Genomic DNA, 23,787 nt, shown 5'->3' on the forward strand with positions numbered 1-23,787 from the left:
TCAAGCTGGGCTTCAAGTAGTTTATGTTGCAGTGGAAGACAGGCAATAACCAAATGCAAAATAAATTCATATTATAATAATGTCATGTACAAGAAAGCCTGATAATAAAATAGAAGAAGCAGATAAGAGTATCAGGATGGGAAATCCCACCTTAGACAGGGTGGTCAGGGAGGGTTCTCTGAGGAGGTGACATTTGATACAGGCCTAAACAAACGAGGGAAGCATGGACTAAATGAAGGAGAGAAGGTGCGGTCGAGTAAACAGCGAGTACAAAGGTTCTGAGGTTAGGGGGGTGTGAGGAAGAACAGGCCGGTCAATGTGGCTGGGACACTGTGAGCAAAGGTGGAAAGGCGTATGAACTGAGACCAGAAAGAAAGGGAGCAGGGGGGGCCAGGTCCTGCAGAAGCTACTAGGCCTCAGTAAGGACTCTGAATTTCATTCTCAGTGACATGAGAAGCCACTGGTGAAGTGAGAGCAAGGGAATGATGAAAGAACAGAAGAGTAGAGAATCCCGCACCACTGCTCATGGGAATATGCAGAGGCCAGGAGGGGGCCAGGATGGCAAAGAGGGCAGTCAGATGGTAGCAGAGTCAGAACAAAAAGCAGAGAGAAGGAATCAGACACCAAGGCACTGAAGTAGAGCTGAGTGAAACAAGGACTGCTGTATCCTGAATATCAGTGAGTTTCCACATGAGGCTATGGGCTGTCTTATCGTCCCCTATTCTTTATCTGCACTGTCCTTAGAGTAAGGCCCCATTTACCAAGTGACTTGAGAAAGGTACAGCCCAAGTTTCTTACCTTTGACTTCGGAATTCATCACCAAAACAGCTAACTCACTTCCTGTTTGTTTTCTTCTTCTTATCCAGACAAGTGTTCTCATGTCTTCATCCCATTTCCACCTCAAGGCTTTATTTCCTCTGCCCTCTACACCTGGAATATCTTTCTTTTGACACCTCAACCCACTTATTTCTGCCCACTGATTAGAAAAGGAGGCAGTGAATATCTAAAAAACACATTAAAAGAACCCTAGAAAATGGTTTTTAGGCTGGGTGCGGTGGCTTACGCCTATAATCCCAGCACTTTGGGAGGCTGAGGCGGGCAGATCACGAGGTCAGGAGATCAAGACCATCCTGGCCAACACAGTGAAACCCTGTCTCTACTAAAACACAAAAATTTAGCCAGGCATGATGGCATGCGCCTGTAGTCCCAGCTATTCAGGAGGCTGAGGCAGGGGAATCACTTGAACCCAGGAGGCGGAAGTTGCAGTGAGTCGAGATCGTACCACTGAACTCCAGCCTGGTGACAGAGCAAGGCTCTGTCTCAAAAAAAAAAAGAAAGAAAGAAAGAAAGAAAATGGTTTTTAAGAGTAATAGGTAAAAAAAGAGAATTTTAAAAAATTAACAGGGAATAGGTAAACTGTATGGTATGCGATTTGTAACTCATTGAAGCTATTTTTAAAACATAAACAGGGAGTTTCTCTCCTGCTTAAAGTATACAAATAATTCCTCATTTGTAATATATTTAGGGCTCTTCACAGATCTAAACAATTTCTGTGATTCTGTTTCAAAGAAAAGCTCAAACTACCTATATACATTTTGTTTCAATTGCTAAGACATAAAATGAAAAGTTCAACCCCAAACATGAGATACAGCACCTGGTAACACATTACTGGAGGGAAAAAGATCAATAAACATTTGTGTGGGGGAGGGAGCCACTCGGAGTTGGCAGGGGGCCACCCAGTGTACACTTAGAGCCTGTCCCCTGCAGAAAATAAATAAATAAATAAATACACAATAAACATTTGCATTCACAAAACAAAATTATTAAGTATTTACTGGTAACTAATTTAATCAGTAACACCACAAATGAGGAAATAATAGGGACATCTTTACTTTTAAGGGGCTCAATACAGCATTTCTGCCTTAAAAATGAATATAAATTTGCAGAATATTTTATTCTGTGGAATATCTGATTTTAATATGCTTTAATTTTCATTTCACACATCTTGAGGAATTTTAATTAAGGTGAGATTTTAACAAATAAAGGTTGCTAAAAATCCTATGAGCAATTTTTTTTCTAAACGTGGGAAGATTTGTAAATTTAGTGATTTCCAGATCTTTTTACAAAAGACTAGTTCAAGTAATGACCCATTTTTTTTGCCATATTCCACTAAACTGTAATGTTACCCCAAAAATGCGAGGACATTACAGAAAAAGGATTCAGAATAATAAAATGTCATAGCTATATTTTGATATTATTTCGACAGTGAATGTTTTATCTTTTCAGATGTTTCACTTCATTCTCCCCGCCCAACTGCGTATAGTTTATCCACACACTAGAAATCAGCTCCCTGAGAACTTTTTAAAATACATTGCTTCAGGAAACGGAGGAAGGGGAGGAGTCATTCAAAATAATCAGAAATCAGATTAATGTATTCTCTGCTATTAATAATTGAGAAGAAACATTCACTGTCTGAAGAATAAAAAAGATAGAAATCTTTAATGGAAATTCTATTTGCCTTCCAGGATAATTATCCTCAACCAACCTAAATTCTCTCCACTGTCTACTACTCTGTAAGCCTTCACTTTCTATCTTCATGTAGTTGGATAAAGTAATTGGAATCTAGTCCTGTGGCACTATGTGTGCCATTCTTATGAAACTTAGCCCACATAGCCTTGTACTATAATTATCTCTGAACACCAAGGAGTGAAAAGAATAGGATAGGATGAGGGCCTATGGCTCCAGAATGCTAATGCTACTCTGCTTTTAGTGAAAATTAGTGAGAAGAAGACAAATCTAGAGACAGTTGGGTAGTGGAAGCAAGATAACATATTGTTTGGATTTGGATGTAATTTAATGAATTGGATGTAGATGGTAGAAGGAAAAAATAAAGACAAAGAGAAATCAAGAATGACCATAGGTTACTGGCCTGAGAATGTTGTACCATTAAATAAAATGAGAAAGGCTAGAGGAAGAATAGATTTGCCAAGCAAAGAAATCAAATAGTGGGCTAAACAATAGCCCCTCTAAGGATGTCCATGTCCTAATCCCCAGAATCTGTGAATATGTTACTACACGTATTAAAGGGGATTTTGCACATATGATTAGGTATCCTGAGATGGGGACATTATCTGTATTATCCGGTGGGACCACTGTAATCAATCGCATGGCTTCTTATAAGAGTAAGATAGGAGGATCAGGGTCAGGGATACTAATGAGAGTATGCAGAAGACAGAAGGATGGAAGCAGACAGAAGAGAGGAATGAAGATGCTACACTGTTGGCTTTGAAGATAGAGCAAGGGGCCATGAGCCAGGCAATACAGGTAACCTCTAGGAACTAGAAAACGCAAAAATGGGATTCTCCCCTAGAGTCTACAGATGGAATGCAGCCCTGCCAGTACCTTGATTTTAGCTCAGTGAAACTGATTTCAGACTTTAGATCTCCAGAATTACAGAATAATAAATTCTTTTTTTTTTTTTTGAGACGGAGTCTCATTCTGTCGCCAGGCTGGAGTGTAGCTCGGCACGCTGCAACCTCTGCCTCCCGGGTTCAAGAGATTCTCCTGCCTCAGCCTCCCGAGTAGCTGGGACTACAGGTGCCCGCCACCATGCCCAACTAATTTTTGTATTTTTAGTAGAGAGGAGGTTTCAGCATGTTGGCTAGGATGGTCTCAATCTCCTGATCTCGTGATCCTCCCGCCTCGGCCTCCCAAAGTGCTGGGATTACAGGTGTGAGCCACCGCGCCCAGCCAAATTCATGTTGTTTTAAGCCACTAAATTTGTAGCTAATTTGTTATAACAGCAATAGGAAACTAAATGCAGACATTTTAGATTTGAGAGGCCTATTAGATATCCAAGTAAAGATGCTGAATAGGCAGTCTAGAGTTCAGAAGAGAGGGCAGGACTAGAGAAATAAAAGCATAAGAATCTGTTTGAATCATGGACCCTCTTCTCCACATCACCTTTAACACTGCATCCAAGAAAGCACTCACGCACATTTACAATATTTTTTCATATAATTTCAAGATGTTCAAGAATTCCCTATATTCATAGAACTCCCACAACATTATATATAATCACAAAGCAGCCTATTCTAACCTCAGTAAGACTGCTGCCTCCCTACGGAGGAAGAAACTGAATATTGTTTCACTTCAAAAAACTTAAAAACCTTTTTTCCACTTCTACTTATTAAAACAAAAAACAAAATGTCACAGAAATACCTTACATAAAAAGTTCAAATCCCCCACATAACCGTAGTGTTCCTCACTATCACCCTCTAACCTTTCTTCTCATACTTAAGGATTTGGTCATGGTCAATATGCCACTGATTCCTTTTTAAATGTTTAAAATCTTGTTTGTTAAAATTAAGCTTGCTTTTTAAAATTAGTTTATGGTAACAGAAAGCTGTGGTTGCAACTACTGCAAAGCTTCAGAGTTCAGAGATTTGATTAATTTTATTAAAAATTCCATATTACTAGGTTAGATAAAAACAAAAAATAGCAATTGGTTGATCAAAGAAATCTGTATCAACACATTTTAAATAATGAAAACATTGTGGCCTTAAAAAATTAAAATCATGCCTGGGCGCAGTGGCTCACGCCTGTAATCCCAGCACTTTGGGAGGCCAAGGCAGGTGGATCACCTGAGGTCGGGAGTTCGAGACCAGCCTGACCAACAAGGAGAAACCCCGTCTCCACTAAAAATACAAAATTAGCCTGGCGTGGCGGCGCATGCCTGTAATCCCAGCTACTGGGAAGGCTGAGACAGGAGAATCACTTGAACCTGGGAGGCGGAGGTTGCAGTGAGCTGAGATTGCGCCACTGCACTCCAGCCTGGGCAACAAGAGTGAAACTCCGTCTCAAGAAAAAAAAAAAAAAAAATTTAAATCACTGTAGCATCTTCAAAGCCAAGTATTTGGATTTTAGGACAAATCTCCTATTCCCTTATGAGTTCAATGAAGTTATTTTTATTTCTGGAACAGAGGGCTAATATGAAAGACCTCAAGGAGACAGTACCATAAACAAGAAAAAAAAATGCACTTGCGTCTCACATTCTTTTTATCCAGAGGCTGCTAAGTGTCATACAAGGAAAAATATGTTAACCCATTTAAAGAGGTCCAATAAACAACTAGTTCCAAAATAGGCCTATTTTAAACTTCTAAAAACAGGTTGCAGGGAAAGAAATAAAACCAATGTTGGCCGGGTGTGGTGGCTCATGCCTGTAATCCTAGCACTTTGGGAGGCCGAGGCGGGCAGATCACCTAAGGTTGGGAGTTCGAGACCAGCCTGACCAACATGGAGAAACCCTATGTCTACTAAAAACACAAAATTAGCCAGGTGTGGTGGCACATGCCTATAATCCCAGCTACTTGGGAGGCTGGGGCAGGAGAATTGCTTGAACCCAGGAGGCGGAGGTTGCGGTGAGCCGACATCATGCTATTGCACTCCAGCCTGGGCAACAAGAGTGAAACTCTATCTCAAAAAAAAAAAAAAAGTCAACCTAGCTTTCTTTACAGCCCAATGGTAAGCCCTTCTGAGAAGGAACAACCTATAGAGCAGTAGGATGGGAGCACTGTGCATTGGACTATGCGTGATACTATACATATCAGCTTTGCACAATTTGTTTTAAATCAAGTGTTTGAGTCTCTACAAATGAAAAAACATTTAGCAAATACTGAGCTCATAAAATATGCTCTAGGGAAAAAATTTCTAGAAGATTATATTTTTAAAGCCATGTAAGCTGAGTGTAAATGGACAGAACTAGGAATACTAAAAAAAATAAAGGGAACAAAAGGTAGTATGGCCATGTGCTCACGTCACCAACACATATACTAAAGTTGGAAAGATACCGAGATTAGCATGGCAAGGGTGACGTGCAAATTCATCAAGCATTCCATTTTTTTTTTTTAAGGTGTATGGCCATGTTAAGAAATTTGAGCTTTTAGGCAGGGGTATAATGTACAAACCACTGAAATGTTCTAATTCAGGGAAATAACATGATCAGTTTGTGTTTTATAAAAATTGCTTTGGTAGTTGTATAGAGAATGGATTAGAGAAACAAGTCAGGACACAGAATGGCCAGTTTCAAGTCTGTTGCAAACAGCCAGAGGTACCTGGAACAGGACAGTGGCAATGAAGATGGAGACAAGTAGACAGAATCAGGACCTACACCAGAGATAGATTTAATAGAATCTCGTAATTGACTGACTCTATGTAGGCAATTGTGGTGAGGGAAGAAGTTAAGTACTTCACCCAGCTTTCTGGCTTGGGCAACTTGTGGTGTCTGTCATTCAATGAGATATAGAACCTTGGCAGAGAAATAGATTAGAGGTAAGAAATGTAAGTAATATGGTTTGGATCTGTGTCCCCACCCAAATCTCATGTCAAATTGTAATCCTCAAGTTGGAAATGGGGCCTGATGGGGGGTGATTGGATCATGGGAGTAGCTTCTCCATGGTTTAACACCATCCCCCATTGGGGCTGTTCTCACAACAGAGTTCTCATGAGATCTGCTTGTTTTTATTTATTTATTTATTTATTTATTTATTTGAGACAGAGTTTTGCTCTTGTTGCCCAGGCTGGAGTGCAATGGCGCAATCTCGGTTCACCACAACCTCCACCTCCCAGGTTCAAGCAATTCTCCTGCCTCAGCCTCCCGAGTAGCTGGGATTACAGACATGTGCCACCACACCCGGCTAATTTTGTATTTTTAGTAGAGACAGGATTTCTCCATGTTGGTCAGGCTCGTCACCAACTCCCAACCTCAGGTGATCCACCCACCTCAGCCTCCCAAAGTGCTGGGATTACAAGCATCAGCCACCGCGCCTGGCCAGAGATCTGCTTGTTTTAAAGGTGTGTGGCACTCCCCGCTCTCTCTCTTCCTCTTGCTCTGGCCATGTGAAGATGTGCCTGATTCCCAACTTCACCTTCTGCCATGATTGAAACCTCCCTGAGGCCTCCCCAGCCATGCTTCCTGTACAGCCTTCAGAATCATGAACCAATTAAACCTCTTTTTAAAAGAAATTACCCAGTTTCAGTTATTTCTGTATAACAGGGTGAGAATGGACCAATACAATAAGTTAAAGACATCAAGACTCTATAAAAAGGAAACCCAAAGGCACATTACATTCTTACATTGGGCATTAAATAAGCAAACTGAGAGAACTACAATATATTCCAAAAGCTCCCTGGGCTAATTTCTAGTGACTATTATTTGCAAGGAGTTTATGAAGAATAACATACAAAGAGGTCCAAAACCAAGTTTTTTGCCATGAGTTTTGGTCTGCTAAAACTAGCAAGCCCTTAAGAAGGCTGTGGTAGATGACTTTGTTGTTCCCAATGATTCACTGCCCTCTGTGTAAAGATTATCCAGCCACTCAAGGTACCATGTAACTTGCAGAACCCCCACACCATTAATGTCAGGTTAACCAAAGAAGGGAGTAGAAGTGATACATGCCACTTCTGAGCATCGTGATAAACACTGGTACATGCTTTGCTATCTTTTTCCCAGATTGGGATTGCTCCTTCAGCCAGGATCCCAGAATGAGCACCACAGGTGAGGCTGAGCTACATCTCACCAGTTGAATATAACTGTTACACGATACTGAGCTCTAGAGGTTGTTTGTAACCACAGCATTAACAACAAAATATGACAGGTATTGGTGTCTAACAAATAAGAATGTATGACTTATTGGTGTTTCCCCTCTTCAAGTCAAATTTTTCTGGTGATTTGCTAAGAAGAAACCTGATGAAAAAAATAGTTGGCCCAAGTATTCCAAAACTAGAACAAAGAATTTTGAACCTGAAAAGAAACTTGATAGGAGTTAGCAAACTTTTTCTGTAAAGAGTGAGATAGTAAGTATTTTAGGCTTGCAGACCACATGGACTTTGTTGCAATGACTCAACTCTGCAGATGTAGGAAAAAGCGGCTATAGACAATAAAACTTTATTCACAAAAACAGTCAGTGAGCCTGGGCTCTGGGTCTAAATCTTTCATACTGTCAATGAAGAATCTGAGAGATTAAATCAAGGTCATACAGCGGGCTAGTGGGAGGTTGAGCATTAGAATGCATGTCTTCTGAAAACCAAATACCGCATGTTCACAGATGGGAATTGAACAATGAGAACACTTGGACACAGGGAGGGGAACGTCACACACCGGGGCCTGTCGTGGGGTGGGGGAAGGGGGGAGGGATAGCATTAGGAGATATACCTAATGTAAATGACGAGTTAACGGGTGCAGCACACCAACATGGCACATGTACACATATATAACAAACCTGCATGTTGTGCACATGTACCCCAGAACTTAAAGTATAAAAAAAAAAAAAAAAAAAGAAAAAAAAGAATGCATGTCTTCTGAATCTAGTCCTCTAGAACAGGTTCTACTGGGTCACAAGATGGAGATGAAATACACACAATAAATAAAGGAGGGAATGCTAAAGATAGGTTTTGATTATGTTAAACAGCTTTCAACAGTTTGGTTATAAACGAGGATTTGCTTTTCGAGTGATTATAGCTTTCATGAAAAGAAGTAAATGTCATGAGACCAAACAGGTAAAGAAATGATAAATTAGCCAGTGTTTTGAAAAATGATCTTCAGAGGAAACACAATTATATACTCCTTCCAACCACCATTTTCTTGAATAGTTTATAAATCATTTCTTTTATTAACAAGATGGCATTTGCTATGATCATTACAGTAATTCATTTTAGGGAAAAATAGATTTTTAAGAAATACCATAGTATGAGCAAGAAATATACTGGACCAGCAGCCAATTATTTCTCACAGTATTTTAAATTTATTTTTCTTTAATTTCGAAAGTAATAAACATTCATTGTAAGTAACTAATACAGAAGTATAAAGTGACACACTCCAGGCCCTCCTCGATTCTACTCCCCAGAGTATTAGCCATACATTATTTTTTAACAAGACTGATTTGTTCAGAACGGTGCAGTAAAGCTACTTCCTCTGAGCCACTTTAACAACAAAGAGGAATATAGAGTTCCCCTGGCCAGATATCCCTTGGATATCATGTTTTGAAAAGTAACAAAGGGGATTGGGGTGGTATATGGCCTAGAAATGAGAAAAGCAAGCTGCCCATTCAGGGCCTGAACGAGGGGTTTGAGCCCAGCACTGTAACCAGCTAAGTGAGGCTCCGCTTTATAAAAACACCTTGATAATGCTACTGTAGAACACAGAAAAACTTAAAAATGGATTAAGAGTATCCCTACCTTCTCTCGCCCTCTCATTTTTTTTTTTTTTTTAAACTTGGGCTGGTTTACTCATAAAAACAGATTTTTTTTTTTTTTTTAAGAGATAGAGTCTCGCTTTGTTGCCCAGGCTGGCAACTCGTAGGCTCAAGCAATCTTCCCACTTCAGCATCCTGAGTAGCTGGGACTAGAGGCACATACTACCCAACCCAGCTCTGATTATCTTAATCAGTTTTTTTCTTTAAGCCATATTTGACATATCTGAGTGACATCAGAAAAAACGGCAGAGTTAAGACCTCCAAAAGTCTATCCCTCCATAAAAGCAATAAAAACCTGATAGAAACTGGCAGAATCAACTTTTCAGAACTCTAGAAACTAACCAAAAGCTTGTAGCAACTAATGAAACACTGAATCCAGAAAAACTAGCTGGATTTTGGTTAGAATATTGAGCTTTGTGGCATTTTTAACTTACCCTGGTCCCTTCCCTCTTCCCAGCTCAGTGGGAACCTTAAAAATGTTGGCCTGCATTCCTGGTACCAATATCAGGACCAGAGGGAGCAAAACGAAACTTATTCGCACAGAACTGTAATAATTTGTCTTGAACTGTCTGGTTTCTCCCTGGAGAAAACTTTCTTTTACCTTACCTCATTTGGAACTATCAGTGCAAAAGTGGCTAGCTAGAGGGCACTTGCTGAAAACATTGACAAGCAAATAAATATATTAGTTGCTGCTGCACGAGGATAACAGTTGGGGCAAACAATAAGCTAACCAAAAAGGTTGGGAAGATAGGCTAGAGAATGAGATGGTTTGAGGAATACAGGCTTCGAATAGCTCCCACATATTCCTGGGAATCTAGAAGGCCAACTGTATCACCAGGATGGGCATATGCTCAGAAAAGACCTGAGAAGGCCCTAAGCTGCCACCTCTGGCTGACTGTCAGAATATGCACAAAGAAGTAAAGGCAAAGCAGAGTTGTAAACTGCCTGTCTGAGTACTGAAGGTGTGTCAAAACACAACAGAGCCCATCTGCATAAGCTGGGAGGTTCTTTTTGGTTCTAGGCATAAAACAAAACAAAACAAAAACCTCTGTCCAATCACTAGCTGACCACTAAGCTAATGAAACTGAAACTTCAGTGTCATGCATGACAAAGAATATAGGATTTACAAAATTAGTTCAGAGAAGTCACTAAACAAACAACAACAACCATAACAAGCAGCAATAACAAACCCTGGGAAGGGAAGAATCTGATTTCCAGAGCTGTTACACTGTAATATTCAAAATGTTCAGTTTTCAACTTGTAAATACAAGGTATGCAAAGAAATAAAAACTATGGCCCATACACAGAAAAAAAAGTAATCAATACAAACTGTTCTTTCTGAGGAAGCCCAGATGCTGGATTTACTAGACAAAGACTTTATACTTCTGTATTATTGTTTGGGGAGCTCTTTATGTATTCTACATTCAAATCTTTTGTTGGATATATGATTTGAAAATATTTTCTCCTAGTCTGTAGCTTATCTTTTTATTCTATTTAACAGTGTCTTTAGCTCTTTGAACATACTTAAACAACCCAATTTTTAAATGTGCAAAGATTTGAACATTCTTCCCCAAAGATGACATATGGATAGCAATTAACCATATGAATAGATGGTCAATATCATTAGCCAAGAGGAAAATGCAAATTAAAATTACAATGAAATATCACTATACCTCTATTAAAATGGCTAAAAACAAACAAATAAACAAAAACTAGAAAAATCTAGCAGACTCAAGTGCTGGTGAGAATGCAGAACAATGAGAACTCTCATACATTGCTGGTGATAACACATAACAGGATAGCCACTCTGGAAAACAGTTTGGAAATTTATTATGAAGTTAAATGTAAATTTACCATATGACCCAGCAAACCTGTACACAAATGTTTATAGCAGCTTATTCATAATCATCAAACACTGAAAACAATCTAAATATCCTTCATCAGGGTATTGTGTATCAGCATAAACAAACTGGTACACTCACAGATAGACTACTACTCAGCAGTAAAACGGATCAAACTATTGATATAGTAACAAAATGAATGAATGTCCAAGGAATTCTCCTGAGTAAAAGAAGCCAGACTCAGAGGTTATATATTAATACTTTATGAATTCATTTATTTAATATTCTAGGAAAGGCAAAATTATAGAGACAGGGAGCAGCTCATTGGTTGCCAGTGGAAAGGCGTGTAGAGAAGGTCTGACTACAAAGGTAGCACAGGGAATTTCCAGGTGATGGAACTGTTCTGTATGGTGACTACGGTAGTTGCCACAAGAAACTACATGTGTAATAAAATTCATACAACTGTTCACCAAAAAGAAGCCAATTTTACTGTATGTACATTTAAAAATTAAAGAAGAAAAGACTACAGGGATTCAAATCTCAGCTGCACTTAACTTCTCTTTACGTCATTTTTCTCATTTTAAGAACAGGATGACAAAAGAACCTGCCTTCCAGGATTGTTAGGAGAATTACAGGAGTTCCTGACATATATTTAGTATAAATAAATGATTGATGAATATTTTATTCAGATATGCTAAAAAGTTGGTACTTTTTTAAAAAGTATACTACAGGAATAAGTAAGAAAGCTGGAGACTCAACTAAAACAGAAGGGAAAAAAGAATATTGGAATTAAAACCCCAATTCTTCATGAACTTCATTAAACATTCATTGGAAACCTATGAGGTGAGCAATACCAAATTACATTCTACAAGGTTTGCAAAACCCATGTGCTCGCAAAACCCATGTGCTCAAGGAGCTATTGAAAGGTTTGTTCTAAATGCTACGTAAGTACTCATCATTAAATTTAACACTAATAGCAAACACGCTGTAATGAAGGTTTAATACTAAATGTTCAGTGTCACTGTCCCTTTCCTGAAGAGGCTGTCAAATGGTAACCACCTTTTTCCAACTCATGAAACGTCAGCAACACTGGACTTGTCCCTCATGTTGAGGCCCTGCATCCCGTGTCACTAACCCAGTAGATTCCTTCTCAAATATCTTTATCATCCACTTTCCCGCATCATTCCTTACAATTTTCAGGGTTTGGGGTTTTAAAAAGCAGCAGCTGCTGCAATCACTCCTAATGATGACTTCTATCTTTTTAGTGTCTCCCTCCTTACCTGAACATGAGCCTTCTTTGGCCAAATATCCAAATCTAAATTTAAGTTTCAAAATCCAAATTAATCAGGACCCAAGGTGGCGCAGCCCTCGTGAGCCCAGGCAGGTGTGTGCCCGCAGAGCCTGAGGAAGGGCATCGCGTTCAGGAGTTCGAGGCCTTGCGAGGCCCCTTTGCTGTCTCTGAGTATAGTTAGGAAGGCCTTTGGGCCTGGATTTGACATCCATGAACTGTGCAGCAGCCCAAAGCCTGGGTCAGTTGTATTGACACCAAATGGCAAACATCTAAAGCGCTCAGGACTAACAAAGAAACAGGAAAACGTGAAGTTTTGCCTATTAGCATGCGTGGTTTCCCCTCCACAGGGTTAGCCATGAGCAGAGGAGGGATTTGCCTTCCAATCTTGTGTACGTAAGAGTTCCAGTTAGAATGAAATGTAATCGAACTAAAAATAAAGACTACATTAAACCATCTTTATTTATTTTATTATTATTTTTTTAGACAGTGTTTTGCTGTTACTGCCCAGGCTGGAGTGCAATGGTGCGATCTCACTGCAACCTCCACCTCCCAGGTTCAAGTGATTTTCCTGCCTCAGCCTCCCGAATAGCTGGGATTACAGGCACGGGCCACCACACCCAGCTAATTTTTGTAGAGATGGGGTTTCACCATGTTGGCCAGGCTGGTCTTGAACTCCTGACCTCAAGTGATCCACCCACCTTGGCCTCCCAAAGTGCTGGGATTACAAGCATAAGCCACCATGCCCAGCCTAAAACATCTTTTAAAAAACTCAAGACTGTCCTATTTGACAGCTATGTACTGAGCACACGTGTCAAGCACTGTTCTGAGTTATGAGGGATATGAACAAAGTAAGCCTCTTCCCTCAGGAATCTCACATTGCTGAAAGTCAGAGTGGTCAGTTTATTCCTGGAGCCTACCAACTTTACCCTCTTTCCATTCTGAGAAACATTAAGGTACCCCCCACAGGCCCCAGGTCCCATCAGACAAAAGCAATTGCAGGCATTTCTAGGTGAGCCATGTGGGTACCACAAGACTCTGCCATCTTGCCCCAAAGGGACCTGGGATGGGTCTGAAAAGGCAGCTCTCTATGGGTTTGCCATACACCTCCAAGGTAAATGGGCATAAGAACCCTGCTGCAAAAGGCCATCCTGTGCAGAACTGTGGCTGATCAACCTACGTAGAGCCTCTTTCTTGGGGAGGCTGACTGTGAGAAAAACAAAAGACAGCCAATTATTTAGTACCTTAGAAGCCATGGAAGCAGACATCAATAAACTGTAGTGTCACTAATCATAAGGAGAAACAAAGTCATTCCAACTTATTAAAAAATGTTCTCCAGAGTAGCTATTTGCTGTCAGTTTTTTAGAGTTACTCTCATTTTCAAATACCTTCTGAAACTGCTTCCTGCATCTTTCTTTTTTCTTTTTTTTTTTTAGACGTCTTGCTCTGTCACCCACCGGGACTAGAGTGCAGTGGCGCAGTCTTGGCTTACTGCAGCCCCCACCTCCTGGGTTCAAGCAATTCTCATGCTTCACCCTCTCGAGTAGCTGGGATTACAGGTGCACACCACCATGCCCAACTAATTTTTGTATCTTTAGTAGAGATGGGGTTTCGCCATGTTGGCCAGGCTGGTCTTGAACTCCTGACCTCAAGTGATTCACCCGCCTTGGCGTCCCAAAGTACTGGGATAACAGGCATGAGCCACCGTGCCCGGCCATATTTTCCATGTCTTTCAACTTACAAGTATATCCTTCCAATAAGCCTCCATCAGCTAAGGTGAGCATGCCCATTTCTTGCAAGCTGAAAGAACATAATGAACACATACAGTGCTTTCCAGTTACTTCAACGATAACTCACTACACCGTCTTTATGTGGAGCCTACTTAGACTATAAAACAATACAGGAATTGACTAAAATCCATGTATAAAATTCAGGGCGGGACTAAAAAGTTTCTTCAAACAAAGGAAACAATAAAAGGAAACCCATGGAACTGGAGAAAATATTTGCAAACCATATATCTGATAAGAGGTTAATATCCAAAATATATTAGGAAATCGTATTAATAGCAAAAGAAACCCCAGATTTTAAAACGGGCAAAAGATCTGAATAGATGTTTTTTCAAAGAAGGTGTACAAATGCCCAGTGGGTACATGAAAAGGTACTCATTACTAACCATCAGGGAAATGTAAATCAAAACCACAATTAGATATCATCTCACACCTGTTAGGATGGATATTATCAAAAAGCCAGAGGCTGGGCATGATGGCTCACTCCTGTAATCCCAGCACTTTGGGAGGCTGAGGCAGGAGGATCACTTGAGCCCAGAAGTTCTAGGCCAGCCTGGGCAACACACTAAAAATTTAAAAATTAGCTGGGTATGGTGGCACATACCTGTAGTCCCAGCTACCTGGAAGGCTGAGGTGGGAGGATTTCTTGAGCCTAGGAGGTCAAGGCTATAGTGAGCAGAGATGACACTGCTGCACTCCAGCCTGGGTGACAGAGCAGACCCTGTCTCAAAAAGAAAGTCAGCTGAGCACAGTGGCTCACGCCTGTAATCCCAGCACTTTGGGAGGCTAAGGCAGGAGGATAACTTGAGGCCAGGAGTTCGAGACCAGCCTGGTTAACACAGCGAAATTCTGTCTTTACAAAAAAAAAAGAAAAGAAAAGAAAAATTACTGGTGGTGCACACCTGTAGTTCCAGCTACTCGGGAGGCTGAAGCAAGAGGATTGCTTGAGCCCAGTGGTTTAAGGCTGCAGTGAGCTATGATCACACCACCACACTCCAGCCTGGACAACACAGCAAGACCCTGTTGCACCAAACAAAGAAAAAAAAATCAAAAGATATGTGTTGGCAAGGATATGAAGAAAAGTGAACTCTTATATGTTGTTGATGGGTGCATTGGTATAGCCATTATGGAAAACAGTACGGAGGTTCCTCAAAAAAATTAAAAATAGAACTACCATTCAGCAATGCCACTTCTGGATATATATCCAAAGGAAATAATTCACTCTCTCTCTTTTTTTTTTTTTAAGACTCCCGCTCTGTTGCCCAGGCTGGAGTGCAGTACTGGGATCTCAGCTCACTGCAACCTCCACCTCCCGGGTTCAAGTGATTCTCATGCCTTGGCCTGCTGAGTAGCTGGAACTACAGGTGCACACCACAACACCTGGCTAATTTTTGTATTTTTAGTAGAGACGGGGTTTCACCATGTTGACCAGGCTGGTGTCGAACTCCTGATCTCAAGCGATCCACCCACCTCGGCCTCCCAAAAGTGCTGGGATTACAGGTATGATTCACCATGCCTGGCCAATAAATTGCTATCTCAAAGAGATATCTGCACTCCCATGTTCACTGCAGCATTATTCACAATAGCCAAGATACATAAACAACCTAAGTCTGATGACGAATGAATAAACAAAATGTGGTGTGTGTGTATACACGCACATATACATGTATATATCTATACACACACAGTGGAATTTTATTCAGCCTTTAAAAAGAAGGAAATCCAGACTGGGCAACACAGTGAGACAGCATCTCTACAAAAAAATTATTATAATAATAATTAGCTTGGCATGGTGGTGAGCACCTGTAGTCCCATCTTCTTGAGATGCTGAGATAGTAGTATCACTTCAGCCCAGGAGGTCAAGGATGCAATGAGCCATGATCATGCCACTGCACTCCAGCCTGGGTGACACAGCAAGACCCTGTTTAGAGAAAAAAAAGGAGGAAATCCTGCCACTTGCGACCACATGGATGAACCTGGAGGACATTATGCTAAGTGAAATAAGCCAGACACAGAAAGACTAATACTGCATGATCTCACTTGTACGTGGAATCTAAAAAAGTCAAACTCATGGAAGCACCGAATAGGCTGGGCATAGTGGCTCACACCTGTAATCTCAGCACTTTGGGAGGCCAAAGCGGGAGGATCACTTGGGATCAGGAATTCGAGGCCGGCCTGGGCAAAAGAGCAAGACCCTATCTCTACAAAAAATTTTTTAAAATAAAAAATTAGCAGGGCATGTCCCTGCAGTCCCAGCTACTCAGGAGGCTGAGGTGGGAAGACCATTTGAGCCCGGGAGGTCAAGGCTTCAGTGAGCCGTGATTGCACCACTGCATTATGGCCTGGGCAACAGAGTGAGACCCTGTCTCAAAAATAAAAGAACCAGAGAGCAGAAGGGTGGTTACCAGGAGTTGTGAGGGTAGGGGAAATGGGGAGGTATTATTCAAAAGTCTAAACTTTTAGTCATAAGATGAATAAGTTCTGGAGACCAAGTATATCGCTTGGTGACTATAATTAATAATAATGTATTATATTTGAAATTTGCTATGAGAGAACTTAAGTATTCTCACTATAAGAAACAAAAAAAAAAGTAGCTATGTGAGGTGATGGATCCTTTAATTAGCTTGATTGTGGTAATTTTTTCACAATGTATACATATATAAAAACATCATGTTACTGTACATCTTGAATATATTCAATTTTCATTAGTGAATTATACCTCCACAAAGCTGAAAAAGGGGGAAAAAAGAAAAATGCATGGTGGATTCTGCGTATTCTGTTTGAATAAAAGTTATCACAACATGAATTACTTAAGATGGAGAAACGTAACAGTTCAAATTATAACAAATCACACTGAAACCAATCAACGTCATATTTTTAAATAGGATACTAAGGCAGTGATTCTCACTTTACATATAACTTTAAAAATCCAGTTCCTCAGCAACTACTCGGGAAGTAATGAATCTGGAAATCTGAGGGTGGGGTCATGAGTACATGTCTTCTTTAAAGTTTCAAGGTTGATTCTGACGTCCTGCCAAGAGTTGAGAAGCCTGGCCCTACAGTAGAGATAACTGAGGGCCTTGTTGCTCAAAATGTGGCCCAGGGACCACTAGCAGCAGCATCACCAGGACCTTGTTAGAAATGCAGAGTTGGCCAGGTGTGGTGGCTCAGACCTGTAATCCCGGCACTTTGGGAGGCCCAGGTGAGCAGATCACATCAGGTCAGGAGTTTGGGATCAGCCTGGCCAACATGGAAGAACCCCGTCTCTACTAAAAATACAAAAAAGTTAGCCGGGCATGGTGGCAGGCACCTGTAGTCCCAGGTACTGGGGAGGCTGAGGCAGGAGAATGGCGTGAACCCGGGAGGCGGAGGTTGCAGTGAGCCGAGATTGTGCCACTGCACTCCAGCCTGGGCGACAGAGCGAGACTCCATCTCAAATAAATAAATAAATAAATAAATTAGCCGGGTGTGGCGGTAAGCGCCTGTAATCCCAGCTACTTGGGAGGCTGAGGTATGGGAATCGCTTGACCCTGGGAGGTGGAGGCTGCACTGAGCTGGGATCATGTCACTGCACTCCAGCCTCGGCAATGAGCGAGACTGTCTCAAAAAAAAAAAAAAAAAAATGCAGTCTCAGCTCTACTCAAAACCTACTACATCATATCTGCATTTGAACAAGATCTCCAGGTGATCTGTAGGCAGAACAAAGTCTGAAAAGCACTCTTTAGAGTTCCCATTGCTACAGAGGTGTAAGAAATACCAAACCACGTTATAAAGTTGAATACCTCATAAAACTTTCTATGAAGGAGAAATAGGAGAGGAACAAGGTGAGAGATAAAGTGTTACTTGTGATATAAAGGAATGTCACATTATTAAGCATCTAATTAAGAGTAATATTCAAATAGAAGTCTATATTTTATTTATTTATTTATTTTAGAGATAAGGTCTCACTCTGTCACCCAGGCTGGAGTGCAGTGGTGCAATCATGACTCACTGCAGCCTCAAACACCTGGGCTCAAGCGATCCTCCTCCCTCAGCCTCCTGAGTAGCTGGGACTACAGGCACACACCACTGCACCCAGCTAATTTATTTTATTTTTTATAAAGTCGGGGTCTTGCTTTGTTGCCCAGGCTGTGCACATTTTAAAACCTGCAATAACATTCCTTATTCCAAATGAATCCCACTTCCAGATGCACCCTCCACTGGCAATAGTTAACACTTTCACTGAGAGTAACGAATCTACCTTGTAATCTCCAGGTAGCTCCAGTAGTCTCCACTGAGCTAGCCTGTATGTTGAGGGGAATCCTTGTGAAGGAATGAAGAAACAAAGGGTATGATGGCAAGATAAGACAGGATCATTTACATGGGTGACCCTATGCTGGGGGCCTTCGAGTGTTATGTGAACACCTCTGCACTAGTTTCAAAGGACTATTTGGAAATGGTGACATTTATTGCCAGAAAAACTAATTCTCCACATCTTGTACAAACATTTTCTTCTGAGCCCTTTGTTCTTGGCCAGCTCTCAGAGAAAAAGCGGTTAACTATCATCCAGTATAATGATTCCTTGATTAATGTATCTTCTGGAAACAAAGCTCCAGTATAATGAAGGCAGCCATATTGAAAACAAATGAACTCTCAGTCCCATGCAGCAGCCCCGGCATGCATTCTAGGGCTCATCAGCAATGCAATTGTTAATCTGCTCAAATGCATCAGAGCAGGGACAACATCACCTCCCTTCACAGCTTCTATTTATTTATTCTGAATGAAGTTGGCACTAGGCAAAATAACAAAACCAGAAAACTATATTCAGATTCTAAAGGCTTCCATTTTGGTACCCTTCCACTTGCCCAAGGATGGCCACTACCACTTCAAAAACTACACATCACAGATGAACACCTGAGTTTACAAGCATGTTCCCCATAATGAGCCTGCAGAGTAGTTAGAGCATGAATAATTCCTATTCCAAAGATGTAAAAAAACGGTGGAGCGGGGGCCTCATAAAACCTAACCAACGTGTCCAAGGTCACACTACAGTAAAGTACAAAATAGCAACAAGAATCTAGGTATCTTACGGTAACTTCATTATAACAAAATGTATTACAGCTTGGTGGTAAGAGGAGGGAAACAATAAGATCAAGTTAGAATCTATCAGTTAGGAACTGCCTTCAGCTGCCAGTTGAGGCCTATGATAACAGTGGCTTAAACAAAGCAGAGTTTCTTATTCCTTCCTTCTAAATAAAGGAGGAGGCAGGCAATCAAAACCCATGTGGTGACTCTATCATCAGCAGGGACTGCAGGGCCATCTATTTTTCTGCTCCGCTATTCTCAGTGCTTCGGTTCCAACCTCAAAGTAACCTCATGGCCCAGAGTGGCTGCTGTGAGCTACACAGCCTTGTTCCTGGTAGGAGGTGGGAGGAAGATGGTAAGGGGAAAAGGGTATTCTGTGCAGTTGAGTGAACCCCCTTTAAAGAACTTTCCTGGCAACCCCATTCAACAACTTTTACTTGTATCTCAGTAACAGGCTGGAAGAAGTAGCTTCATAGGTGGGTACATTGCCACATCCAGAAATACAGGGGTTCCATTGACCAAAAAAGGAGGAAATGATGAAAAAGGAGGCAACCAGGAGTCCATGCTACAGAATCCTATTCTGTCACTCCCTTGCTGTGTGACCTTGAGGAGATTATTCACCATTTCTAGGCCTCAGGTTCCTCATCTGTTAAATGAAGGAAACGATCACACCTATTGCGTAGGATTGGTACCAGGACTAAATGAGAAAAACACACTGAAAACAACTGGAATTGTCCCGACACCCAGTGCACAATAAATATTAACTTTTTATTTGATTATCTTAGCCCAGTGCTTTTCCAAATTCCTTTCCTACTCTAACTTCCCCTCCATTTCCAAAATTGGAAAGGAATTTATATTAGTCATTTGTACCTGCTGACAGAGGACTCTAGTGTAAATGAGTCTTAGTCATAGGTCACCTCAATCAGACAAATGTATTCCATGCCTTTCCTTTCTAATTATACAATGAAATTATCTCCCAGACAGCCACACAGATCAGATATTTTGGACAGAATTAGGATGGAGAAATTGAGCTTACATTCTCCAACAAGTGGGGCCTAGAGACAACCCTAATCAGATCTTTGGAGAGACCAAACAAACTAAGGGAGTATTAAAGAATTTAGGCTGGCGCAGTGGTGTGTGGCTGTAATCCCATCTACTCGGGAGGCAGAGGCAAGAAGATCCCTTGAGCCCAGGAGTCTGAGTCCAGCCTGAACAACATAGCAAGACCCCATTTCTACAAAAAAAAAGGTCTCTCTCATGCAAAATAATTCCTAAAAAAGTATGTAGATACTCTACCCTGAAAGAGGTATAGCGTAATTCTTTACTCCTTAAGTGTAGCATAACTCCTACTCCATAGTGACTTCCTTCACTTTCTACAGTATGGAAAGAGAGAAAAAAGGCTTAACTTTTAAAAAAAATTTCTTCTGAAGGACTACTGCAATGGGGTCTTGCAGTTGGGGCGGAAGAGTGGACGCCAATGCCAAAAAGAGTAACTTTAGAGCAGAGAAACTTCACAAACACTACCTCTGCCAGGTAATCAAGGTCAGTATCAATAGAAAAGTCATGATAATAATATATACTCTTGAATTGTGATAAAAATGGCACTTTACCTCTGTGATCTTCCTCTCAAACACCCATAAGCCAGTCTGATCATGAGAAAAACATCAGCCTAATCTCAACAGGGGAACAACATACAAAAATGTGACCAGTACTCTTCAAAACTGTCAGGGTCATCAAAAACAAGGAAAATCCGAGAAACTGTCATAGCCAAGGGGAGCCTCAGGAGACATGACAACTAAATGTAATACAGTCTACTATATGGGATACGGCAACACAAAAAAGGACATTAAGCAAAAACTACAGGAATCTGAATCAAGCATGGAGTTTAATCATATATCAATATTAGTTCATTAATTGTGATGAATCTACCATACTAAGATGCTAATAATCAGGGTATGGGGTATATGGGAGCTCTTCGTAACTATCTTCACAATTTTTCTGTAACTCAAAAAATATTCTTAAAAACATTTATTTTTTTAATTTATTTTTTTCTTAATTCAATTTTTCCCTTGGTATAACTTGGAACAAATTTTTTTTCCCTTGGTATAACTTGGAACAAATTTTATTTTTAAAAAGAAAAAAAAAGAATGGTCCACAGCTCCTACCCTCACCCCCATGAGCCCATCCCCACCACAAGGACAAGCTTACAGTTCCTGAAGGTGAGGCTAACAGCTGCTGAGGAGCAAGGACTCGTTCCAGCTGCTTCTAAACAAGGGGGCCAGGCCTCTGCCAGAGCCTTCTCCTTCCTGCCCTGTGTCAAGCTATCAAAGCTTCCTCCTCAACCTTTACCCTGCCCTATGCCCTGAAACTACCTGACACGTATTTTCCTCTTGTACTTAATTGATAGCAGAATTTCCCTCATACACATGTCAAGTACTATAAATTCCCCCTAGAACACATCCCATGTCTTCCACTGATGAAGGGGAACACTGCCACATTATCAGTGAATGAAGCTGCTATCTTGAAAAGGGGTCTGCATGACAAGTTATGCTAGACAACTTATGCCAATGTAACTGCCCTTGCCAGGGAGACACCGTCTTGAGCTTTGCCCCTTTGGCTTCTCCCGCACCAGTGGAGCAGTTCACAAGGAACCCGGGAGAAACTCTCCAAGATCTAACTTAGTACATGGGCAAACTTCTGTAAACTATGTCGGAAGTTATTTTTCTGCTCATCTCCTAATGTCATAAAATGTAAAGTTGGAAGCCTCATCCTTTCAATTAATACACCAAAAGCTAAGGCCCAGAAAGATGCTATAAATTGCTGGATGCTACAAAACTAATTGACAGATGGGATTAGAACCAAGTGTTCAAAGGCTTAGTCTCTAAGCACCATTGGATGAAAAGCTGAAATGACCTAAGGGAAAACAGTGAATATGTTGTCCTCAGAATATAATATGCCAGTGAAGTTATAGAACCGCTGGATGAATAGTGTCAGAGAAGGAAAGAAAACAGAATGAAGGGATGCACTCTGCTTAAAAATAGGTCATAGGATGATCAACTCACCTCTGATTTGCTGAAATCACTTCGAATATAATTGCTTATGTCACAATAATGAGCTTTCAGTGGACAATAAAGAAAAGCTGAACGTTGGCTAGGCGTAGTGGCTCACACCTATAATCCCAGCACTATGGGAAGCTGAGGCAGGCATATCACCTGAGGTCAGGAGTTCGAGACCAGCCAGGCCAACTCAGCAAAACCCTGTCTCTACTAACAATACAAAAATCAGCCAACGTGGTCGCAGGCACCTGTAATCCCAGCTACTTGAGAGGCTGAGACTACTTGGGAGGCTGAGGCAGGAGAATTGCTTGAACCTGGGAGGTGGAGGTTGTAGTGAGCTGAGATTGTGCCACTGCACTCCAGCCTGGGCAACAGAGCGAGACTCTATCTTAAAAAAAAAAAAAAAAAGAAAAGAAAAGATGGGCTGGGCGCAGTGGCTCATGCCTGTAATCCCAGCACTTGGGGACGCCAAGGTGGGCAGGTCATGAGGTCAGGAGTTCAAGAACAACCTGGCCAATATGGTGAAACCCTGTCTCTAATAAAAATACAAAAAAAAAAATTAGCCAGGCATGGTGGCATGTGCCTGTAGTCCCAGCTCCTTGGGAGGCCGAGGCAGGAGAATTGCTTGAACCCAGGAGGCAGAGGTTGCAGTGAGCCGAGATCGCACCACTGCACTCCAGCCTAGGCGACAGAGCGAGACTCTGACTTAAAAAAAAAAAAAAAGAAAGAAACAGAAAAGAAAAGCCGAGCGTTATTACCAGGCCATGTTAAAGTAATTCATATGGCTTAAGAAATACCAAAGGAAGAACTAGCCTCAGTCTTTGAGAGTCCTCTAGAATTAAGATATTTCCAAGAGATACATGAACTCCAAAGAAAAGCAACCACATTTCATTATTAAATGATGACACTGCAGATTTACCTTCTTTTTTCTCTGCCAACATGAAATTCATAACTATTCCCAAGTGAAGAAAAATGCAGACTCAACTGTGAAATATTTTATCAATAATAAGAAAAAGGAGACATAAAATAAGTGCTAACAATTTTATAGGTATTTACTATAGGCTTGGCCATGTTCTAAGGACATTATATACATTAATTCATTTAGTCTTCAAACCCAATGCAATAGGATTTACTATTATTCAAATTTAGAAATATAAATAAAGAATAGAAGCAGAGAGGTTAGGTAACTTGTCCAAGGTCACACAGTTAGCCAGTGGTAAGCCAAAAAATGAACCAAGACAGTCTGATTCTCTCATGTCAAACTGATACCCACCATGGACTACTTTATATTCTTAATTATCTTCTTTAAAGTGTAATAGTCTTCCCTTCCCTAATTCTATGGCATAATCTTTAAAAGCAGGGAGCCTATTTTATATATCTCTTTGTACTGCCAGTATTTTAGGCACCATTTTGCATACATTATATTTATGGGGATAATTAGACAGGTCTTTTTTTCTTTTTGAGACAGAGTTTCACTCTTGTTGTCCAGGCTGGAGTGCA

The 23,787-nt window shown here is 40.9% G+C and overlaps 1 protein-coding gene and 1 pseudogene across 17 annotated transcripts in view; one reads left to right on the forward strand and one right to left on the reverse strand.

The window, feature by feature from the left end:
* The window catches only part of SH3D19 (SH3 domain containing 19), a 202,644-nt gene that overhangs the window by 172,158 nt on the left and 6,699 nt on the right, over positions 1–23,787 (reverse strand). The window lies entirely within an intron of this gene.
* On the forward strand, positions 5,808–5,903 carry LOC112133242 (U6 spliceosomal RNA; annotated as a pseudogene).

The sequence above is a fragment of the Pongo abelii genome, chromosome 3 (genome assembly GCF_028885655.2).
Source record: "Pongo abelii isolate AG06213 chromosome 3, NHGRI_mPonAbe1-v2.0_pri, whole genome shotgun sequence".
NCBI lineage: Eukaryota > Metazoa > Chordata > Mammalia > Primates > Hominidae > Pongo > Pongo abelii.